At 32.9% G+C, this 24,488-nt stretch overlaps 1 non-coding gene across 1 annotated transcript; it reads left to right on the plus strand.

Moving 5' to 3' along the window:
• Positions 1 to 18,648: 18,648 nt before the first annotated feature.
• On the plus strand, positions 18,649 to 18,730 carry Trnas-gcu. Its single transcript has one exon. It is a non-coding gene; the product is annotated as a tRNA-Ser (tRNA).
• The last annotated feature ends 5,758 nt before the right edge of the window (positions 18,731 to 24,488 follow it).

The raw sequence follows: 24,488 nt of genomic DNA on the forward strand, positions 1-24,488 counted from the left end.
CATTTTTCTATGTGAAAATAGGAAACAAGATATAACCTTTCATAATATACTTGAATATTTAAACAATTTATAACTTCTATACTGTTTTGTGAAATCTCTTAAATTCAACAACTTTTTTAGCTATTTTCAGTAAGTAATTGTAAGTCCAAACTTTCGAAAGTTCTGACTGGCCTTGAAACTACACAGACCAATAAATTTTAAATTAAAAGAAGCGGAGGGCTTCTTGCCAGTTCTTCTCGCCCATTCTTGATATATAACTGGCAGTTTTCAAGTCAGTTATATACTTATCTAGTAAATATAAATTTAAAGACATTCGATATTTTTTCTTGATCCCTATTCAGTCCGTTGGCTCTGTGACCTTAAATGTATTGGTCTCCGGAACGAGTTTTTTTTTGCCGGATTTCAATTATTCCTTCACTCTGACGATCCAGCGCTACCTGGGCCGGACCACTGTACTCCCACCACTTGGTCGGATAAGGTATGCTTCCTTGACTGCCTGGTCCACACGCTCATCATCAAATCATCTAGCGGTTATGTAAAGTGTTTAGGAATAAAGTAGGCTCATTTAGTCTCTGTGGTCACATATTACTCTGTAGTAAACCAATTGTTTTCGAACAAAGATGTTACCCGTATACTTTACATAGATTTAATTATACGCAACGTTCTGATAAATTTTAATTGCAAGTGCAAATTGCACCTTTATTGCAGTTTAATGGTTAACTTTAAATGTTAAACATGCCCTAAAAACGATAAAAAATTAAATGGTCTTTGTGTTAATAATTGATTATTTTAATTAACACATTTTAGATTCTGTAACGGGCCAAATGTAATGGAATTGATAATAAAAATACAACTGATAGCAAAACATAAGGTAATAAAAATGTATGAATATATGATAAGGGATCAATTCCTTTGAATTAATTGAAGTTACTTTAATTGCACTATAGTATATTAATAATACTAATAATATTTCTAACCTATGTAGGTAGGTAATTATAATAATTAAAAACTGATAAATTTATTAAAACAAATTTATAAAAGTTTGGTCCCTGCGGCAGTCTACTTTTTATGCTGGCAGCATTTCTTCGCTGTATTGCTATACTTATTCGATAAGCGAGGAAGGACCAGCTCTGGAGTCACTGGTACTATTTACCAGGCGTCAACTTAAATCTTTAATTAGGGCCTTAGGCACTTAAATCCAAGAGTGTCTACTCCAAAGGGAACTAACTAATAGTATTTAGTTTTGTTCAGTATTTTATTGTAATTCTAGTATTGTATTATTGTAAGTTGGGCTGTCCCGCATTCTTTGACTTGACTTGAATCACAAAAATTGCAAGCCAGAGTTCAAAACTTTTCATTCCGGTTTTCCAAGTCAATGATATTTTATAATCATGAAAGGTTAAAATCTAAGGTTACCAATAGATTTTAAGTATAACACAAAAAGTAAGTTGACCGCTCCAAGTTACCCATCTACAAAATAACTACAGGTACAGTTACTTACCCCCGGTTATAGAGGCAAATAGAAGGTTCGCGCAATAAACGGTATCGCATCGACGCTAATTTGACAAGCGACGTACTGCAGCTTCTGTTGTGGCTTTATACCAGCCATAGAGCATAACTATTACAGAGGTATTTATAAATATATTATACCTTTAGACAATTAAAGCAGAAATTAACAATTTCTATTTACATATCTTTTTGTAAACTGTAAAAATGTGGCGAAATAATATAATTTTCTGCCAATTTCAGTACGAGTTAAGATTATATGGTTAGTAAGTTCAACAGTACTAGAACTTTAGTATATTTATTGTAGTACATAAAGCTAGGTGCTCAAAAGGTGGCAAGTTACGTTTTCAATAAGGCATGTTACATATTGAATTCAAATAAAAATTAAATTCCAAAAACTAACACAGACACAGCGCATTTAGCAACACACCCGTTCACATACTCATACATACGTATACTTAATGTCTTATACGACTTGTGTTTGATTAGTTGTATCACGAAAATTACTTTGTTGTAAGCATGTTATAAACATGCACCATGGACCACGAAATAATTGTTATCTAGCTAACCACAACACAGGGACTCCATACTAGCGATAGATGAATTTTGCCACAGCCGTATTTCTGTCATAAATAAAGTTTTTATTATTATACATATTAAATTCAAATAAAAATTTAATTCCAAAAACTAACACAGACACAGCGCATTTAACAACACACCAGTTCACATACTCATACATACGTATACTTAATGAGTTATAGGACTTGTGTTTGATTAGTTGTAACACTAAAATTATTATTTCTTAAAAATGTTATAAGCATGCACCATACACCACGGAATAATTTTTATCTAGCTAACCACAACACAGGGACTCCATAGACTACCGATAGATGAATTTTGTCACAACCGTATTTCTGTCATAAATAAAGTTTTTATTATTATATTATTCGATTCATGTGCACTTTTTTTACTTTTTGTTTTTTATGTATCAGTTTAGTTTATTTTTTGTTCCTGTTTACTTTCTTCTTTATAAAACTATATGTAATATGTATTTGCACTTCTTGCCTACCTTATGTAATTTAATACATTTTCTTTCTCTACTCACAGTGGTTGCCTGGAAGATATCGCTCGAAAGCGATAAGGCCGCCAGTTGCCCTCCTTTTCATTCAATTATGTTCTATTTTTATACTGTAATATAACGAAGTGTTAATAAATATAAAATTATTATTATCTTTAGATAGAAGCTTGAGTGGTTTCTATAATTAAAAAAAAACACTACAAATCGTGTTAAAGTATTAACTGTATTAAAATGAAACTGACAAACATCTATATTTTGCTACACTGAGTAGGGCGTACGGCGAATATTGTAATATTGCTTGTTCGCAGTATTGAGAGTCGTTTGATATGTCGGCTTTCAAATAAAACTTATAACTTAAGTATATACGCTGAAATGGCTTATTTGTGAGAGAATATACATTCAATAAGTTTATTTTTATAACTCCGAGTATACTGCGATATTGTTTCTAACATTCAATATTAATAAATGTAAGTGGGGTTGCGTTAGTCAATGGGGTACGCGGCGGACACATTTCTGCATCTGTTTCGAGGATTATTTTTTTTTATAGATTGATAGATCAGCCTGCCTAACACTACTCTTGGTGTAAGTCAGTTTCCTCGTGATTCTTTTAGATTTGAACGCATATCAGAAATAAGAATTGTATACTAAGTAGTTTTTTATATTATGTCTAGTTTTTTATTTACGTTATTTCCGTCTGGATTGTCTGGAACACTACTTTTAGAAGTATGACCGTCTAGTTTCAATATTCAATATTAAATTCTGCATAAGAAGCGATCATTCCATTATATATTTTAAATGACATTGATATATAGAAATGTATCCAATATAAATACGTGACAAAAACACTTATAATACGATAATTTAAATATAATTGCATATCAGTTCTTCGAATAAGAGGGCACATTAGACTCTTATTAACAATAGTTTTTCCTCGTCTGATGCTTTATCGCTGGAAAAAATCTACACTAGATTAAGTTAGTTATACACATAACTACAGTTAATAACTTTATGCAGAAGCAAATTGTAATCTTTTTTTTCGCAATTACCTGTGAAACAAATGTTTTACGATCTTCTTGTGCTTATATATATATATTGGAAAGAGATCTCCCTCTCACTCTCACAGTATTACAGAGCTATCTATTCCAGTTTTGGAGTAATTTTTAATTCTAGCTTTTCATAAATACTTTTTAATAATTCAGTTAGTTATTAAATATAAAGGTGTGTTCTATTTGCCTTTTACTTATGTACAATAAGATTGTATTTCTATTTTTGATTGTTTCTAGAAGTAAGATTTTATAATAATGATTTCAATCGTAAATAGATAATAAATATAATATTAATCGTTTCACTTGTCAAGAACTACTGCGGAAATAAGTCAATAAAAAATATTAAAACTATATGTTAATCTAATAACTAGTATCGTAAATATTCCTATTTATTTATGTGTTCTTGGTACTATAACTTGAATATGTTTTATTTTACTAGTCTAAGTCTCACCTTCGCTCAGTGAGTATATTGCCTAACACCTGTCTACGTGACTACAGACAGCAAGACGCCCCAAGTAATCGATACATCGAATTATATGCATCAATGCATTAGCGGTTATGTCATACATCATACTGATGCAACTCGGCAGCTGGTATTATTTGATATCGCGACTTCTGTGCCAGAGATTCTATCTAAAGTCAATTTAGCCAGCGAATAAACAGATTTAATTGACTCACTCAAATATAGACGTAATGTAGTTGTTTTGATGTTCGCTGGAATGGTTATGGAGGAGCGGAGATCTCGGCGTGTACTCAATTTGCTATTTGTACTTGTCAATATAATATTTGAAAGAAAACATTTTTTTAAACGGATTAAAGCTATTTGTATTATTATAAACTTATAATGTGACCATGCACGCTGTAAAACACGCGAAACGTCGGAAAAAATTAAATTTAAAATTATGTAAATAATTATAAGTTTATAATAGTACAAATAGCTTTTATCCGGTAAAAAATTGTTTTATTTTAATGTGTAAAAGCTATGTTAATCAAAGACAATACAATATAATATTTGTATTACCATTTACCTCATAAAATAATTTATGACTGTATTATGAAGTACGTCGCTTGTTGTCTAAAGTCTCTAAAAATTTTTTTGTATTCCTCAAGGATCTTCTTAGGTCTAATCTGAAATGTTTATGAAATGTTAGGATTATAAACTCGTTCATCGGCTTTTTATTGTAACTGTAAAATTTAAGCACAGCGTTTTGTAACAGGTGACATTAAAAATATAAGATGGAATTTCCGTGACCACTCTGGAAGAGATCTTTCTCAGTAAGATTCTCTTACATTGATCATGCCTGTATTATCAGCGTCTTGACCTACCAACATAAATCGATTGAGAACATCAGGTTTACATTCAATCGTGAAATTACCAGCCAGGGCACTTAAAATGTACTGAACTTCTGGTATTACGGAGTGTCAAGTCTCTGGTAAAAGTTTAAATAGTCTCTCAAGATTAAATGCAGCATCCCGCAGCCACATTTTAGGCGAGTAAAAGATTACACAATCAGTCAGAGTCTCGAGAGAAATCTTGAGAGAGCGGTATATTAGATGCGGTTCTAGGCTCGGTGGGTTAATATACAATGGTGTTTAATGTACTTAAGACCACTTTTTTATTTATATTTATGAAATGATACATTATTCCAGACCCCTTGGGTACTCACACGTTTCGTAGATTTTTATGGCAGTTTCTCACACCCTTGAACGGAGTTTGTTTAAAAGTATTGCCTGTATGTATCTGAGGGCTGGCACCAAAAGTTTAGCGCAATTACTTTAGGCTTCCGATCTGGTCACTTCAAATTCATTATTGCTACATAATTTACACATTGCAACGTATACAGATCGAAGATGGACCGGCCACACCTTGGAGGTTACCTCTGGGGAGGAGAACTCACGAAATTGATAGATCAATGACATCAACCAACACAGTCCAAACGAAAAATTTTTGTGAAGGTCACAAAATGACAATAGTAAAACAATAACTGTCGTAGATTAAGTATGCAATAGTAAAATTGTCACTTACTAAAACAATTGTAACATATTATAATATCATTTACTTTGTATGTAAACTTATTGTATTTCAGATGCAACTAATAAGTGAATAATAAATAATCTTTGACGAAAAATAAAGTCACTTATATTGCGACACTGATAAATAAATAAATCAGTAGCGCTACAACCTTTTTAGGTCCAGGCCTCAGGGTTCTATACCTATTTCATCATCATTTGTTAATCTAATAGACAATGAGGTGATGTCGTCGACTTTTTCTGTCTAAGGCAAGCCGGTTTCCTCACTTTGTTTTCATGTTAAATGCGCACATAGAAAGATAATCTATTGGCGCAGAGCTGCAGATCGAACCTACGCCTTCAGGAATGAGAATCGCTTGCTAAAGCCACTAGACCAACACTGCTATATTACGACAATGATAATCCTCTTAAAATAAAGCGTCAAAAGTAAAATGTAAGGTGAAAAATGTTGTAATATAAATTAAATGAAACTTTACACGGGTATCGGAAAATTTTATATAATTAAACTTCGACTTATTGAACCGGAAAAACTTGACTGTTCCGACTTCTCATAAACAATGGAAAAGGCCACCCGCTTAGTACATGCTTTAAAGTCAAATGAATACAATAAACGTTTTTAATATTTTATATTGCGATAAATTAAATCCAGTGTGGTAGTTTCTTGACTGTAAAGTTTATGGTCAAAAAGAACAGCGAAGTGTTGACCTACATGCTTTGCTAAAATCATTTTTACTTCTTTTCGTAGTTAGTTCTATTTTTGTCTGTGGACACTTTTAAATATCTTCTTTATATTTTATATTTGAAAGTTTCTGTATTATTACTATTTTTATTTATTATTGAAAAACTTTTTTCTCTAAGATGCTTTAATAAAAATAAAAAAAGTCAGTGGCACTACAACCATTTTAAGCCTATGATTTCTGAATCTGTTTCATAATCATTTTTCAATCTAATAGGCAAGTAGGTGATCAACCTCCTGTGCCGTTGACTTTTTGGGTTTAAGACAAGCCGGCTTCTTCATCGTTCGGGCGAATGTTAAATGTACACAGACAGAAAATACATTTGTGCACAGCCGGGGATTGAACCTGCGACCTCAGGGATGAGAGGAGCACGCTGAAGCCACTAGGCCAACACTGCTCTTCACGTTACAAGACATTCTAATAGGACTGGTAAATGTACAGATAAATGTTTAATTATTGAACAAATATTTTCATTTGCAAGTCTAATGCAACAATAATATGGTCCATATAGAGAGAGTATTACCTGAACGCAGAACACCATGTCTGATATAAGACACATCTCACAAACGTTATTCGCAATATGTTTTTCCTATAGTATTTGCCTATAGTATTTAATTTATTTATATATTTTATCTGTACTGTATTGTAAACCAATAAAGAATACATCGTCACAAAACGTTAACCTAAACGTAAAGTGGTACGTTGTACTTATCTAAATTAAAAATAGGCGTTCGTTTAAATACATCCTTAATAGGTTATCTGTCTCTCGTAACAGCCCATAGAGACAATAAAAACGTCAAAAAGAATTATTATTTTTTTTTAATTGTCGAAACCACTACTTAACTGCACCTCAATATAACAGAAGCAGTTTAACCTTCAACATGAAGCAATAAACCATCGGTTCAATTAATTTTATTACCTTTTTTAGATAACCACCCGGCGTTAGAGTTTTATCTACAAATTATGCGTGTACTATCAATGTCACAATACTTTGAAGACGAAATAGGAATGTTGTTGATTTTTTTTAATATGTTCATTATGAAAGATAATTTCTCAAAACTCGTTGTTATAAGTAAGGTATTACCATTTATACCATACAAGTATTTTATATAACCTTTTTTTTTGTTTGAGCTTGGAGCTCCCGTTTTTCAAATTAATTATTTTTTACTTTATTGTATAGAGATGTATGTGTTTTGTTTCCTAAATGAATAAATAAATAAATAAAATTAATACTTCGTTATTCAGATTTATGTCAAAGTAGTCTAAGGTAATTTGTATCAATATTGTAGCCGTCTATAATAGGCAATCCAGTTTCCTCACGATGTTTTCCGTTGAGCAAATGTTAAATATATAGAAGGAAAGTCCATTGGTGCACAGCCGGGGATCGACCCTACGACTTCAGAATAGTACGGTATAGCCTCTAACACTGTTAAAATAAAAGTCAAATATTATTATATTTATTGTAAGTACTAAGCTATTTATATCACTGGTTGTCCAAGGTTCATCACACAATAATTAACAAATATTGAACCAATGAACTCGGCAAACATAATGCGCGACCTTGAAGGACAGTCACAGTTCATTTGCATACGTTTTTCGTCACAGATGCGTTTACGGAAGACCTTGCAACGAGGAAATGAGTCGTGAGGTTATGAACATAAATTTTCCTGAAAATGAGACAGGCGTAATTGTTATTAAGGTCTTGTTAATTAAGAACTACTTAGTGTTCTTGCATCTCCGCATTTATCCAAGGACTAGGCGTTATATAAACAAATGATTTGTCTTAGAATTATTATTGTGTCAAGATATTGATAGGTTATCAGTATCAATGATTACGGTTATTATCGGAATTTATAAATATTTAATTGAAGCAACGATTTTTGGGTAAAAAAATGGCGTAATTACACTTTTTTTAACTTTCTCTTGGACCTATTTAAAGTTAGCTTAAGTATCAGTTAAATCTTAATCTATCTGACTTCGGATGCCTGTTCAGATAAGTTTCATTTCATAAGTGAAATTAATCGAAATATTAGTTTTTTGAAATGTCATGAATATTGGATATTCTATTGTATACGAGTTATAACATAAATTAAATGAAAATAGACACTTAAAATCCTATCACTAATCAAGGCCCAACTCACGAGTTGATAATTCGCATATTCGAATCGCACGCGCGGGAGCCATGACCTCGCTCAATGTCGAACACAACAATGTGCGTGTGTGTGCGACTTGTTTACATCAACACACGTGTAATTGTACTGCGATGTACGAATTTGATAATTGAATTTTATTTAAATCTATTTGAAAGTTTATTTTTATATAATGGTCGCAATATCTTCAATTTTTAATGCTGATTACAAATAATTACACAACGCTTTTATTAATCATTTCATTCGAGTATTGCCATATAAATTATAAGTATCCTCATTGGAACTGGAAGAAATTATTTATACTGAAATGTTGCCAAGCTGAAAAAATATTTCGAGATACGTTTCAATGTTGAATATGCTTTTAAAAGCAATCCAATTAAAATTTTGGTATATGCCAAATAGGTCATGTATTTTATATTACAAGGTTTTAAATAAGGTCTCACAGAAAACTAAAAATAACGAGGATCGTTTTAACGTTTAAAATAGTAATTCAATTGGTTTAAAAACATCAAATGATTTAGTACACTCACACACGCTCAGTCGTGTGTTCGACACTGTAATCACGACTATTAAACTCGAGCGCATACAACTACAAAGTGTATTCAAACTTATTTATTTTGATTTATTTTTCAACAGGTCTTTGCCTTTATACCTATTATGGAAAATTATAGGCATTCGTTGAATTGTATTTTCAAAGGGATTTTTGTAATTTATCATCCTAGACTTTGTATATTGCTAGGACATGAAATCGGCCGTATTACTATTGAAATCGCGGTAAGAGTCATTGACCTTCGCGGAGTCTTATTTATTAGTTTGTAAACCAGGTAGTTCGTCCTTAAAAACGTTTTAAACGAAAATATATAAATCAAGGATATGAATTTATTCATGAATACATTATATATTTTTAATGAGATATCAATTGCGTTATTACGAAACATACATTTTACAGTCACCTACATATATTGCATACGAACCATATAAATATGAAAGTTGCTCAATAATTATAATATAATTTATTCAGAAATTACTTTAAAAGCAAAAAAATTAGTTCTTTGAAATCATTAGGTAAATATAATTTCGCCATAAAATATAAACTCCGACCCGCTATGATAGATTTCCTTTAATATATTAGTATTCAATACTTTAAAGAAGTTTTTAATTTCTCGGAATATTATCTAATCCCCATTGGAAAATATATTTCGTGGTAGTATTACGTCTTCTTAGATAATTTATTTATTCATTCTGAAGTTATTAAAAAACCTGAAAATGGAAACAGCCACCTTAAAAAATTCTTTTATAACATATACGTAGGGAAGTTTATGTTACGAATACTGAAAATGTAACAATGTGGTAATTATATTATCAAATGCAAAATTGTTTACCAATAATTCAGTGACCACAGCTGCTCTATCGGAAACATAGATTATTTATAACAGAACTATTATTTTATAATATTTTTCAAAAGCTATTTGCTTTTACTACAAAACTTTAGTTACTCATGATTTAGTATTGTCTTTTGTTAACATAGCTTTTACACATTTAGAAAACACTTTTTTAAACTCAATCCGTTGTCAAGCTATGTATTATTTTTAATAACCAGCCTGATCGGCCCGTGCAGGGTTTGATCGATGATTCTGCGCCTAAAATCAGATCTGAACTCTTTATCATCAGATCTAAAGCAACCCCGCACGTGTGTGTTAATTACTTGATTACCCAAAACCAACAGATTCACGAATAGAGTAGAATCAAACCTGTCGTATCGTACTCATGAGAACATAGCAAAACTTGTACCGTCAATCTTTTGTTGGATTTGACAAGATTCACCCATTGTTATAAGACCTATGAGAAACTGGAGCAAATATCACATTTATCAATACGAAGTCCATGTAAAATCGTATATTCATACATTGTTTTTAGCAATTGAAGAGTTAATAGGATTTCACGCTTTAATTCGACCATTGTGTTATTAAATTTGGTATGGACCAGTTCGTTTATAGGTGAAACGTGAAGGATTGCTTATTATAACTTTATTTTCTTAGTAGATCTGAGAGCTATCGGAATAATAAAGCAGGCGCTACATGCCTTTGTTTGGACATCAAATATGTATTTCCTTGGTAATTTTTTTCTTGTGTACTTCATCAGCCCACGATATTAGCTTTAAGGTGTTACCTTTTATCACGATATTTTCCTTCCGCTTATTCGTACATTACTATTACTGCGCAAATTGATAGATCAGTTATTGGTGTACCGGTTTTTACTATTGAATACTGAGAATATAATACAGTAATAACATAAAATTCATTGCTTATGTGGCAGAAACAGGCATCACACTCCCAATAATTGAACCGCTGAGAAGAATAGGAAGGGGCTTGGTCAATACGGAATCTGTCATTGCAATAATATGAGGTTCCAACTGAAGCACGAGCACGGCGTGTATGATTCAAAATATGTGATTAATCTTTGTACAGTTCTTTGAAATGCCGCTCGTGTAGTCTGAATAATAAACAGACAATTTATTGGAATTCAATAAAAACGAGACAAATACAGACTGCTCTCAGTTCTGGAACTATGCTAGATTCTATTGAGATATTTTTATTTGTTATAATTGTGTATATGCATTCGTTGTTTATATAGTGGTTGTGTAAATACTTTTAATCTGGTTATTTGAGCTTGTGACATCTATGTCTTTTTTAGTGAGATATTGATATATAATACTTGCATGTATAGATCATATTTATTTTAATATTTGTGCAAAATATATTAAAAAAGACATACGAGTAAGTTTCTATTATCTTTTTTTATATATGTATGAAGTGTAATCTTAATTCTCTTTTAACACATTTTACCTGGACGGGTGTTATAAGGCTCTTCATTACCGTTATGTTAAATATTTTCTACATTTAAAAATGTATGCTACGAAACTAAAGGACTTATAATTATTTCACGATTGGATCCTTTAGTATTCTTGATGAACATAGGCTATATTTTATTGCACCTCACTATCTACAAATAAGTCCGGGATACCATATGTCTATTAAATAAAACACATGTGTTTGTACATATTTACACGCGTTAGTAGTTATACGTCTTTGGCGTAAGAAGATCTTTTTAAAAATTTTAACTTTTGCCTTATACTATAAAAAACGACATTAACAATAGAAAAAAAATATTTATTATGTACATTGAAAGTTATATTAACGCATTATCTAGTTAAATAAAGTTTATTTAAATAACACAAAAAAATATATCTACATAATTTAAAAAATTGTCATTTCTTAAAATGTTCACTGTGCTAACTTCAGGGTGTTGGTGACGGAGTGCGCGCGCATTACTCTCATAATTTTTCCTCAAGCGCCTAACTTCAAAAATATTTATTTATTTAAATGTCTCTTAACATAGGAAAGCATATAGAACATTGTGCTATGACTGACTTAATGAGGGTGGAACCGCAGATCACAGCTAGTACAGCTAACCTTTCGTTATCCGTAAGAGGAAGTAACAATCGTTTGGAAAATACTAGGAAAAATGATGGAAACGTCACAATGACATTGCATGATTGATAGATTACATAAATTATGAAGCGTATTCACCAAGGGTTTTCCTAGATTTTCAGTTAACAGGAAAATCTAGATTTATGTAATTATATGATTTGGAATGAGGAAATAGTACGTTTACGTACGTTAGATAAAAAATAATGGTTTTTATAGATTACGCATACGATTTATGTAACCAATATCTTATAATAGTGATATTGCGTCCCTAACGTATGGTTTAAGTTTTGTCTACCGGTGAAATAATAATTGCATACAGGCACTAAAGACTACCATAATACTGTATAAGATTATCGATATAAATAAGATAGTTAATCTTTATATTTATAATTCTACTGTAAGTATATGTCAGTGAACTCCTTTTAAACAGCCGGACCGATTTGAATGAATATTTTTGTATGCGTTTGGGTGTACCCTGGAAGGATTATATTCACAAATCAGGCCGCCAGATAGCGCTGCACCTATCTAGGTCATTTATCTATACAGCTGATATATATAAATCTACTGTGCATGCATTCGTAATTAAACTCCTAAACGGTTGGACAGATTTTGATGAAATTTTTTGTATTGAATATCAGTTGCCATCTAGGAGACTCCAATCCATAATATTTTGATAACTTAAAAAAGTATCGCGACTGATTTCAAAGTTTTTTTAGTAAAAAATGTTCCACTAACCTTCAATAAAAATTAATTGCTTTCGTATCGATTGTGTATTCTCAAGGCTTAGGTAACATAAATAATAAGTAAAAAATATTATTAATTGAATTTTCCAATAAAAGCTTGTCTTAGCTAGGAAGTTATTGATGTCTTTTTGTAAATAAAAAATTGTCACTTAGTTCTCATATATTTTAAGACCTTCAGAAATTTTTATTTCATATCTATATTATATTAAGTCCGATCTATTTGGTCTGTTTTAAAAATTGTGTACATAAATTAGATTGAATTCTAAATTCAAAAAGCTTCAAATTAAATCGACTCGACAATCGAAATCGACGAGTGTGTAACGGTAACTACTTACATACATCGAATTCTCATTTCAAAATACTATAAAATTAAAAACACCGGAAGGGCGTCACTCGCAGTTCTGAAAGGCCATAAAATATGATATATGATTCCCGCAATTTTAAACTCATTAATTCACCTAAGAGCAATGCACTATTTAAAAGAAACATCAAAATTATGATCGCCGTATACGACTTCTTCAGAAGCCAAAAATTGTTTATTACACAACAAATAAACCCGGTTTAGGACCAAATAATGACTCTGTGGTAGGTTTATTCTACTTTGCACCAGGTTTTGTTACGTTTTATTCATATGGCGGTGCATTTACAAGACATATGATATACTTTTTTTCGTACACTAAAAGGTAACATAACTAAAAAAAATTAAGTGAAAGGTAGATAGGTATTCCGAATATAGAAGTAATTTAATGGTAACAATAAAACCGAATGAAGCGGTAGTAATTATATGCAAAAAATTTAATGGGGTATCATAATATAATATTAGTACCACCTCCCTGATAAGATCATATAATAAAATAAAAAATTACTTTATAGACATCTTCAATATGAGAGTCAAAAGGCAATTGTGAGTTAAGTAAATTAAAAATATAATATTTTTTAATAAATCATAAAGTTTGTTAACAAAATTTGTTTGTAATATTTTACAATTTTATTTTCTATAACAGGGGCCAAATGGCTTACTTGATGTTAAGTGATACCGCTAATGGACACCCATATTGCCGGAAGTCCATTGCCGACCTAAGATTTTTTCTTAAAGGAACTCGAATCGTTCAAACATACTTGATTGGTAATTGGTTCCACATAATATTGGTGCGCAGCAAACTGTCTTAAAAACGCTCAGTTGTGGATCAACGGATATCGAGTGGAATTTCATATTCTGTCTCGACGTCCTGATAAAACTCAGCAGGTATCGAAATAAGATTATTTATTCTATAAAACCTTCTAACTTTCGTCATTAAACAGTCAAGGTTTGTTTGTAATGTACGTTAATATGTATTTACATTACAAACAAAAACAATTAACTAAAATGACCACATATCACATGTCAAACACAAGAAAAAATTTGCCATGAATTCTTCATAACAGGTACAAAATGGCACAAACCTGTGGCATTCACCCGTATTTACGAGTAATAAAACAAAACGGCATTTCAAACATCAAACGCTCCGCATTAGTTAAAAAACCTACGAATTCAACCAACGTTATTTGGTACTCGATATAATCGCAGATCAGTATTTATTAATAGTAGCCTTTGAGAGCCGCCGATTCTTGGTAAATGCTAATTATTGCTACTGAATTTAATAAATTACTATGCATTTGTTAGATGTGTATTACTAGATGTATTTTGAGTAATTTAACAGAGCTAGGCACAACCTTACTTCCTAAAAACTAACCACAACCATCGAGGCAGATCTACTTAAGGACTTGTTGTGCTGCAGTCCAGGGCCCCGTGGATAAAGGGCCCTAGTCCGCACTGAAAACAACAGGCGATACTTGTAATTAAAAAAAGTATCTGAAATTAAAAAAAAATCCAATCATAATGTTGGAATTCCTAAGATCAACCAACTCATGTGCGATGATCGTCTATTGAACGGATAGGGGAATTCCCCGTCGCTTATTTTCGGTCGGTGTATTTTTTCGCGTGTGCCTCTATTACGGGGGACTCCCCCGTAGTAGCCCAGAGCCCCACAAATTCACGAAATTCATCAACACAATTATACTTAATATGTTAATTGACTATGATAAATGGTAAATGACTGACAAAATTGTACTATCCTTAGTATAATCTAATATTACTACTCCTGTAGTAAAATCATTATAGCGCTACGGCCTTTTAGTTCTGGGACTCAGATATCTGTATCAGTTTCCTGATCATTTCGTTTTTACATAGGTATGTTATCAGTCTTCTTGACCCTCGCTCTACGACTTTTGGGTCGGTACCTGTCGATGTTTTACTTTACCGTATGAGCGTGTGTTAAATACACACATAGACAGACCGTTCATAGGTGCATAGCTGGGGTTCGTGACTAAATCCTTAGGGATGAAAGTCGCACGCTGAAGCCACTGGGCCAATAGTAGAGCAAAAGGAACCTTCGATGTTTAGGTACAGTCAACCCATTGTCCATTTACCTAAACAAAATCTTCGAACAAAGAAGTATTTCTATTGTATATCAATTTTAACGCCTCAATATTGAAGGATTTTCAAATTGAAGCAGAACAATTTTGAAAAATTACTTCCGTAACACTGACCCACGTTCTTTGTTTCAAAAACAATGTCTTATGAGATGACACACATTTGTTATCATACAAATAACATTTTATCGACAATTAAACTGACAAATTCAGCTTATAACAATGCATTTCCCGTAAGTTTATTATGACGTCTTAATACTTTTAATTGTGTCGCTTGGAACTCGTAAACTTCGTAATAAAGTAAGACAAAGGATATCTTTCCCTTTGGTGACACTTCAGAACTTCATAAAGGATTTAAGTTCGTTTAAGGCTTTGTCTTATTTAAACTAGGGTCTGCCTACGACTTCACTAACCGGTAGCCACTAGCAAAATTACTGCGCATCTAATTGCCTCATAAATAGCCATTCCAATTGTTTCGAATTATTAGAGTCCTCCTTTTAATTATTCAAACCATTATTTAGACCAAAATCTTCCTTAAGAATTTATCAAGATATATTATTACCTACTGGAACTGATGCAGTGAGCGCGGTGTTTCTTTAAAATAACAACTTTCGTGTGCATTTATTTTTATATTTTTTTTATATCCAAGTTAGAAATGCACCGCTCACACCAGAAGCTCTGCTATTCAGATACTGGGTAAGCAATACCGACTAAATCCACCTCGGGTAATTCCTACTGGGCCGCGTTCGGCTTTTGTGCAATGCGAGTGCGCATTGTACTGGTGCCTCAACGGCCCAAGACTCTAAATATTCGATGATTTATTTGGTCCTAATTGAGTATTTGTGAAACCCAAATAAAATCAAAATCTGTTTAATTTTACAAGAACTTCAATCTGTTATCCCTGAAATAAAACTGTAAAATATACGTCATAACATATCTTAAGCGTCAAGACAGTTTTCGAATCGAGTATTCGGGTAAAAATATTCTCAACAAAAAGCGAAAATGACAAACAAATGGCGCACGTGGCTCGGTAGCTCGTAAATAAACAACTCGTTTCTTTATAATGTTTAATGTTTCGGGAACATTTATGGTTAAACACATTTTGGTATTGGCGGTTTCGGCATTTCCGTAAACGTGTGGAAAGGGGGCAACGCGACACATATCCACTTAATTATATAGTACTATACTAGTATTGCGCAGTATTATATTTATTTATTAGTAATCTTACAGCTGATATATGTACATATTATAAAATAAAATAATTAGGCAATATACAAAACCATAAAGATTATAGATAAAATACGTAAAACAGAAAACATTAGTACTTTAATAGACAAAAAAGAAATCTGAAATTAAACCTAAAATAAATTAATATTAAAAAAAATTGTTAATGCTAACAAAGTAAAAGTCTTCCCACTTGTTCAAATACTTTGATACTACAATTTCCAAGTGTTCCTACAGACTAGCGAGCAGCGAAATGCCAACTATGAGTTTTTTTATAGAACAGGGGCCAAATGGGCAGGAGGCTCATATGATGTTAAATGATACCGGCAAAATGTCACTCTTAATGCCGGAGGGTCGCGAGTGCGTTGCCAGCCTTTTAAGAATTGGTACGCTCTCTTCTTGAAAGAACCTAAGTCAAACTGGTTCGGAAAAGCAAATAGTTGTAATTAGCTTCGGCAGTACACAATTTATATCTATGTGCGTTATACTCATATTAATTTATAAAACATATTTATATCCAGGTTTGTTTTCGTATTTAGAATTTCAAACATTTAGCCGTCAAACAAAACCAGAATGAGATAAACTACTAACTAAACAAAATATAATGAGTAGAAGTTAGGAGCGTAGCCAGAATAAATTAAAACTTTTTTGGGTTTGTTGATCCAAGACAAACAAAAAAGCAAACAGCAGCACCAAAGTTACCTCAACCAAACGAATAAAAACTATATCATTTACTTTTAAGTAACAGAATATCTGCTAGAACCTAAAACACTTACAAAAATTTAAAAAAAATAGTATAAAATTGACACAATTGTTCACAGTCACTGGTGAGATATCTTGATGAATGAAGCGAAAAAAGGTTCTATTTCTAAAGCGACATATTTTCCCTATGAAGCCTTAATTAGTCTTCTACAAAATCAAGACAGCCGTTACATAGCCATTGTTTCTTGATCCTAATATTACGTCCTTACATATGAAATTGGCGTATTTCGTACTGGCCACTTTAATCACGATGTTCTCCTCTTTGGTAAGGAATTCCAAATTCAAATTTGTACAGCTATTTACTCATGTATTTCTGCTTCGATGACCGTCATTCATTTGTTTTTTTCTGTTTGCGTCACTCATTTTACAAAATGGAAAACTTAAAGTATCGCATTATTTACGAGTACGAGTTCCGCCGTGGTTCTCGAAGGGTGAATGATGTGTATGGCGGTCATGTTGCAAAAGAAAACACAGTTCGTTTTTGGTTCCAACGTTTTCGTTCTGGAAATTTCGACCTGCAGAACAAGCCCCGTGGACGGCCTGACACCCAAGTTGATAGAAGGCTATTGTGGAAGCGAATCCATCGCAAATTGGGAAGATTAAAAGCTTGAAAGGTGGGTACCTCAGGAATTGACTGAAGCAAACCGGCAAACGCGCGTAGACTGCTGCGTTACATTACTGAACCGGCACAAATAATGAAGGTATTTTAAACCGAATCATTACCTGTGATGAAAAATGGATTCTTTACGATAATCGGAAGCGCTCAGCGCAATGGTTGGATCCTGGCCAGCCAGCCAAATCCTGCCCCAAGCGTAAGCTTGTACTTGTGCTTGCGTAAACTTGTAAGCGTTTGGTGGACTAGTGCCGGTATTGTTCATTGCAGTTTTCTCAAATCTGGCCAGACTACTACGGCTGATGTCTATTGTCAGCAATTGCAAACCATGATGGAAAAGCTAGCGGCTAAACAACCTAGGCTGGTCTATCGCTCCACGCCACTGCTACTTCACGACAACGCTAGTAACCAAATTAGAAGAGCTTCAATTGGAATGTCTAAGACATCCTCCGTACTCCCCGGACCTTGCTCCAACAGATTACCATTTTTTTCGAAATTTGGACAACTTCTTGCAAGGGAAAAAATTTAACTCTGATGGGGCAGTCCAAATCGCCTTCACAGATTTTATTGATTCCCGTCCGACTGGTTTTTTTAGTAAAGGGATCAATGAACTACTTATGAGATGGCAAAAGTGCATAGAAAACAATGGTTTATACTTTGATTAATTAAATATATTATATTTAAAAATATTCGACTTTTTGTTCCTCCCATACAAAACGCCAATTTCATATGTAAGGACCTAATATATTATATGCCTATAGAAACGTTGTTGAGAAATTACCTGTGGCTTTGCATGACGAGGTGGCCGAGAGGTTAAGGCGTTGGACTGCTAATCCAATGTGCTCTGCACGCGTGGGTTCGAATCCCATCCTCGTCGAGAACATATTTTTGCAATCGACAACAATCGTCAAAGGCATTTATATAAAATTCGCAAATAATATAAGAATTTTTTTATTACAAAAATTTGCTTTTTATATTAGATAAAAAATAACAAGTATCAACATTTTTCTTTATTAATTCTTGACATCAATTTATAACAAAATCCTCCATAATGGTTACGATAAAGGCGGCCCATAAAAAATAATTTCACGCCAAATATAGCTTTTATAAGCTTCGTCCGCACTTATGATTTGAAATCGCCAGTAAATAACCCCTAAGTGCGACAGATACGCTACTGTGAGACGACGTAAATGAAGCTATTTTCCTGTATCATGTCAATATTGTTGTACACACCTGCTGTATTTTAAAACAGCAGTACTACCCTACATTTTTGTTATTCCAATTCCCGATCCTGAATTTTCGAACTTTAATTCCAATTCTCTCACTGACCAACGGTGGACGTACAAACGAAACGCTGGAACAGGTTGAGAAAACAGGCGTTGGTAACCACGGCGAGGGTGAGCTGATGATGTCATAGGTATTGGTAGATGACACCAAAACATTGTTAAACAACATTGGAACGAAATTTTGGAGGCAAATACAATATGTCCTTTAAAAATATTGACCAAATAAGTAAATTTCTAACACAATAGTTAAATATAAATAATAAATAAAGTAATGTACATATTTGTTAAAATACATCTTGCTATATGAGCCTTGCAGTCAAAGTATATAAACACTTTGCCTGAGAGTTTTAATAAAAATTTAGACATTTATCACAGCCTACTTATAATTATCTATGATTACCGTATATTTAAGCCTCAACTTGATTAGAATACTTATTACTATGTTTTACTATGATTACTACTTGTTTAAGCTATCACGGAGTAAGGTTAAATAGAGTATTAAGAATATCCATAGCGTTAAAAAACCTGTATCATTAGCACACATACACACCCTCACTTTCACACCACACAGCCGAAATATGTAATTAAAAAAAATGTTTGTTTTCCTTTCGTAAACGTTTGTACCTTTTTCTATATAGCATGCATTCCATCTTTGGCGATATATTTAATATAATTGCGTTTTGTTATATTAACTGTAGGAGTACGAAATAAATACGTAAATAAATCATATTGAAATAACAACAGCTAGTTGAAGTCAGAATTATTGCATTCAGAATTGCGAGAGTGCTTATTCCAACCAATTGAGTCAATCTTAAATTGGCATCGGTGTTACAGAGTAGCTCTGCTGTTCGCAGCTCGTATTTTTTGAGCTGCCAAGTACTCAAAGACTTAACTGTATTTTACTGCGCTAAATAATATGCATGCATTTATATTATTAACGATTTCAAAACACATTCATAAAAGATCTTTTAACTCCCTTCTAATAGTATAAATTATTTTAACGATATATCTAGTGCGTAAGGAATTCATAAATATAATAATTATTGCGTTATTTACAGTATTGTCCTTAATATTATATTTGTAGGTACAGTTGCAGGAGTGTCCGCGGTGGTCTCACCTACATCATAATCTTTGTTCTACGATAGGTAATCGTTGCTCTGCCTAGCGTTATTCTGAAAGTGGTCCGTAGTGACGAGGTATTGAAAGAAAGAAATGCTACAGAAGGAGACAGCAGAACGAGAGAGGAAGCGGTCTCGGACGAATCCTACAGTTAGAAGATACGGAGTAAATAAGATTAGTTATACCCATCTCTCTGTGTCTGTAACGCGGCTTTGTAGAAACTATACGAGGTGTTTTTTTGCTTATTGTTCAGTCAGTCTTTGAATAGCAGAGATTCTGATGTATCAAAAAAATGATAGCTTTCCGATTTAAAAAGTAATTCTTAAATTAACCCCATACATCCGCGCTAAAACACACCGTTTTTTTACTATGCCTACATGCATAACTTCGATAAAGATGTAAAGCCATCAACGTTTCCATATGCAAAATCGTTACGTTAGAAAATATCCTTAAATCCTTTCCTTTAACTGAACAACGCGTAAAATGCAAACACATCGATAAATGCATTGATTTAGCACTCACTAAATCAGGTAAAATGTTTGTAAATCCACAATACGTTGTTTACGTAACACCGTTGTGCTCACGTTAACGCTACGATGTATAGGCATGGTAATAAAGGCTCTATATTCTATATAAAATAGTCTTACATCGATATTTATAAGATCAGATATTGTATATGACAGAATTGTGTTAGTATAGTGTATGATACCTTGCTAAAACCAACGGGATTGATGACACAAATGTTGATAGGTCACGATCCATTTTTGTCGTATTTTTACAGGTTCAGGGTTAGACAAAGTGTCCTGGCCCTTGTAGTATTTATAAGAAGAGCCAGCTGAAGAGGGAGTGTTACATGTTCTGACTAAACAAGCTATGGGTTTCGAGTCGAATTTAAAGTGAATAATGTTCAATAATGAAAAGTAAATGTGATACAAAAAGTTGTAAAAATAAATAGGTAGTAGTGTTTAATCATCGAACTAATCCTATTTACATAAGCTATTTAATACATCCAACGACAACATAGTCAGGGAGTTATCTATAAAATATTTAAAAAAAATACCATAGAAACCTGATCTACTTTTAAATGACTACTTATAACACCGAGTACCACATTGCTACCTTATAGGATTAAGCAAGTTCAGTACCTTTATTTAAAAATATAATTAAGTATTAAACTAAAGATACACTCATCCTTTTTAGGCAATTTATTTAGGATCTCTGCCATCAAGTTGTCTCCATATAATTCTACCTTTCTAACCTCTTTTAAAAGTCTTCTACATGAACACTTCGTAACTACATCCTATCCTGTTCAATCGTGACTTTTGTAATTCATGTATTTTCTGATTCTTTTGTACTGCATTGTAATTCATCACCGATATTAAGTTTTGTAATTGTATAATTTTTCAGTATTATAGTAATTTAATTTTATTAGAATTGGCACTTTACCATTTTTTAAATATTATCCTTACGAAGTTTGCCCGGAGGACATGGCTTCGTAGCGATAATGCCGACCGTAACATTACCTAATAATTCATGTTATTTGTTTATTTATATAATAAAAAATAAATCAATGGCGCTACAACCTTTTTAGGTCTGGGCCTCAGATTTCTGTATCTGTTTCATGATCATTTGTAAATCGAATAGGAAAGTAGGTGAGCAGCCTTCTGTGCCTGACGCACGCCGTCGACTTTTTTGGATCTAAGGCAAGCCGGTTTCCTCACGATGTTTTCCTTTACCGTTTGAGCTAATTTTAAATGCGCACATAGAAAGAAAATGGTGCACAGCCGGGGATCAAACCTACGACCTCAGAGATGATAACGAAATTTAAATAAATAAAATAAGCAAACAACAAATACTTCATAGAAATTTATTTAATCTAAGCAAAAATAAAAGCAGTCTCAACCCTATACACGACCATTTCTCACTGAAATGCAATCGTTTTTAATAATGTATGTGTTTACCCGTCCTTAAATAGAAGCAACCCAGTTATTTTGTAATAACTTCTTATGTTCTTAGTGGAATATAATATTTGATGAATATTTATTTATTATAGCATATTATTTGTTCATTTTGGCTCACATTAAAAAAAGTAGCGCTACCTTGCTTGAATTTTCTATCTGTTTTTTAATATATTTTTTCTTTATACATGGTCTGTGTCTGAAACAAGTCGTTTATGTGGCTTAGTTTTCTCCAAATATTTTACCAATGGAGCGTGATTCGAAGGCATTACGACAGGTTTGGGTATCGCACTAGCCACTAGGCTAACGCTAAAACCTAAACATAACAATCAAATATACAGTATTTACATTTTTTTTATAAAACATGGGCCAAACGGGCAGGAGGCTCACCTGATGTTAAGTAATACCGCCGCCCATGGACATTCACATTGCCAGAAGGCTCGCGAGTTCGTTGCCGACCTTTTAAGCCTTGGTACGCTCTTTTCTTTTAGGAGCCTAAGTCGAATTGTTTTGGAAATACCTCAGTGGACAGCTGGTACTTACCTCTTAACCTACACAGTAATAATAATAATAATTAAACATTAACAAAAATAAAATTAAAACAAATTTAAAAAGTTTGGTCCCTGTGGCAGTGCACCTTCAACCCTAGCAGCATTTGCTCGCTGTATCGAGATACTCATTCGTTTAGCGAGAAAAGCTCCAGCTGTGGTCACAGATACTATACTACATCTACCAGGCGCCAACTTATCTTTAATTAGCGCCTGTGCACTTGAACCTCTCGGCCATAGAGTCTCTAATCCAAAGGGAACAAAATCGAAGTTGTAGGAAAGATCCTTATATTTGGGCATTTTATTATTATCCGCCTGCTCTGCGGCCACCCCAGCTTTTGTGCTTGTCCGAGGGAGGTGTGAGACGGGGCAAACGTGTCCACACAAGTAGCATCTCATACCAAAGCCCGTCCCATCTTGCAAGAGATCAATGACATCCCATCCGACTCGCCATCGTCTCTAGCGATGCCTGTTGGCTCCAAAATCGCTGGAACATTGACGAAGGCAAGAGAGCGGCGTGTAATGTCGTTGCGAGAAAATCCTGCACTCTAATGGCAATGGAGGCCTAGTGTCTACTTGCTTTAGATCCTCAGGGATACTTACGGGAGAACATATTAGAAATAATATTACATATTAGAATTGTGAATTCTTTTATAGAAATAAAATGTGTGTGTGTACACTACACACGTAAGAAGTGAAACTTCTTTATGACCTTATTTTTCAAAAAATGATCTACTATATGCAACTTTAGAGACATTGGTATTAACCAATTTCTGTAAAGTTTATTTTATTTATAAAATAAAATTAGATTAAGTTTAACAAAAGACTTTTATTCATAGACATGAATACAAATAATACAATTATTGCATTTGAAATTCTGTAATAATCTTAGTAGTAATTAAAAGTTATTACTACTAATTATTATTGAATTTCATTAAGTGTAATAGATTTATTACTATCATTATTCGTCATTGTTATTATATATTTTTGTTATTAATGGCTTCTAATCTCTTCGAATCAGCCATGGTAGGGACAAGTAAAAGATGGCATGTAACGGGAAAATGTGACACGTAACCCAAAAATGTGACGGTAATTTTATTTCCATTCCAAGAACATTGTTTCGATATTTCTCAATCTAAAATTTATTTATATAATTACGCCCTCTAATATATATGGCGAGCGTTTAGTGTGTGTGAAGTTGTTAGGCAAAATATAATATAAATAATATGATTAGTCGAACTATTCCCATTGTTACTGTATTAATTGTTTCCTACGACAGACGTTGCGTGAATATTTTCAGCTGTTTGAGTTAAATCAAGGAAAAAAATATTTATTGTTAATCCAAATAGTGTAGCAATGGCCAAACTGTTTGTTACGTGTATCGTGTACCATGCGACAGGCCTAGACAGCCTTATACTTTTGTCCGCAACAGAACTTGTGAGCAATGAGGCTTTCATTAGATCGTCATTTATTGAATAAATCCACTTATTGTTCATTATTATTATCCACTCTAGTGTAAGCCGTCTATGGCGAAATCGACTGTCGATTGATCGATCTTGGCTTGCTAACTACAAAAAATACCAACCTAACCTAAACTAATGTAATTTACTTGGAACTGAGAAAATATCATTTACATCATGCATTATCAGTTTTTTAAGGATTCCAAAAACTTGCGCCTCCTTAATTTAGGCAATATTGTACCACTACCACTACATACAAGACAT

This window comes from Pieris brassicae, chromosome 11 (genome assembly GCF_905147105.1).
Source record: "Pieris brassicae chromosome 11, ilPieBrab1.1, whole genome shotgun sequence".
NCBI lineage: Eukaryota > Metazoa > Arthropoda > Insecta > Lepidoptera > Pieridae > Pieris > Pieris brassicae.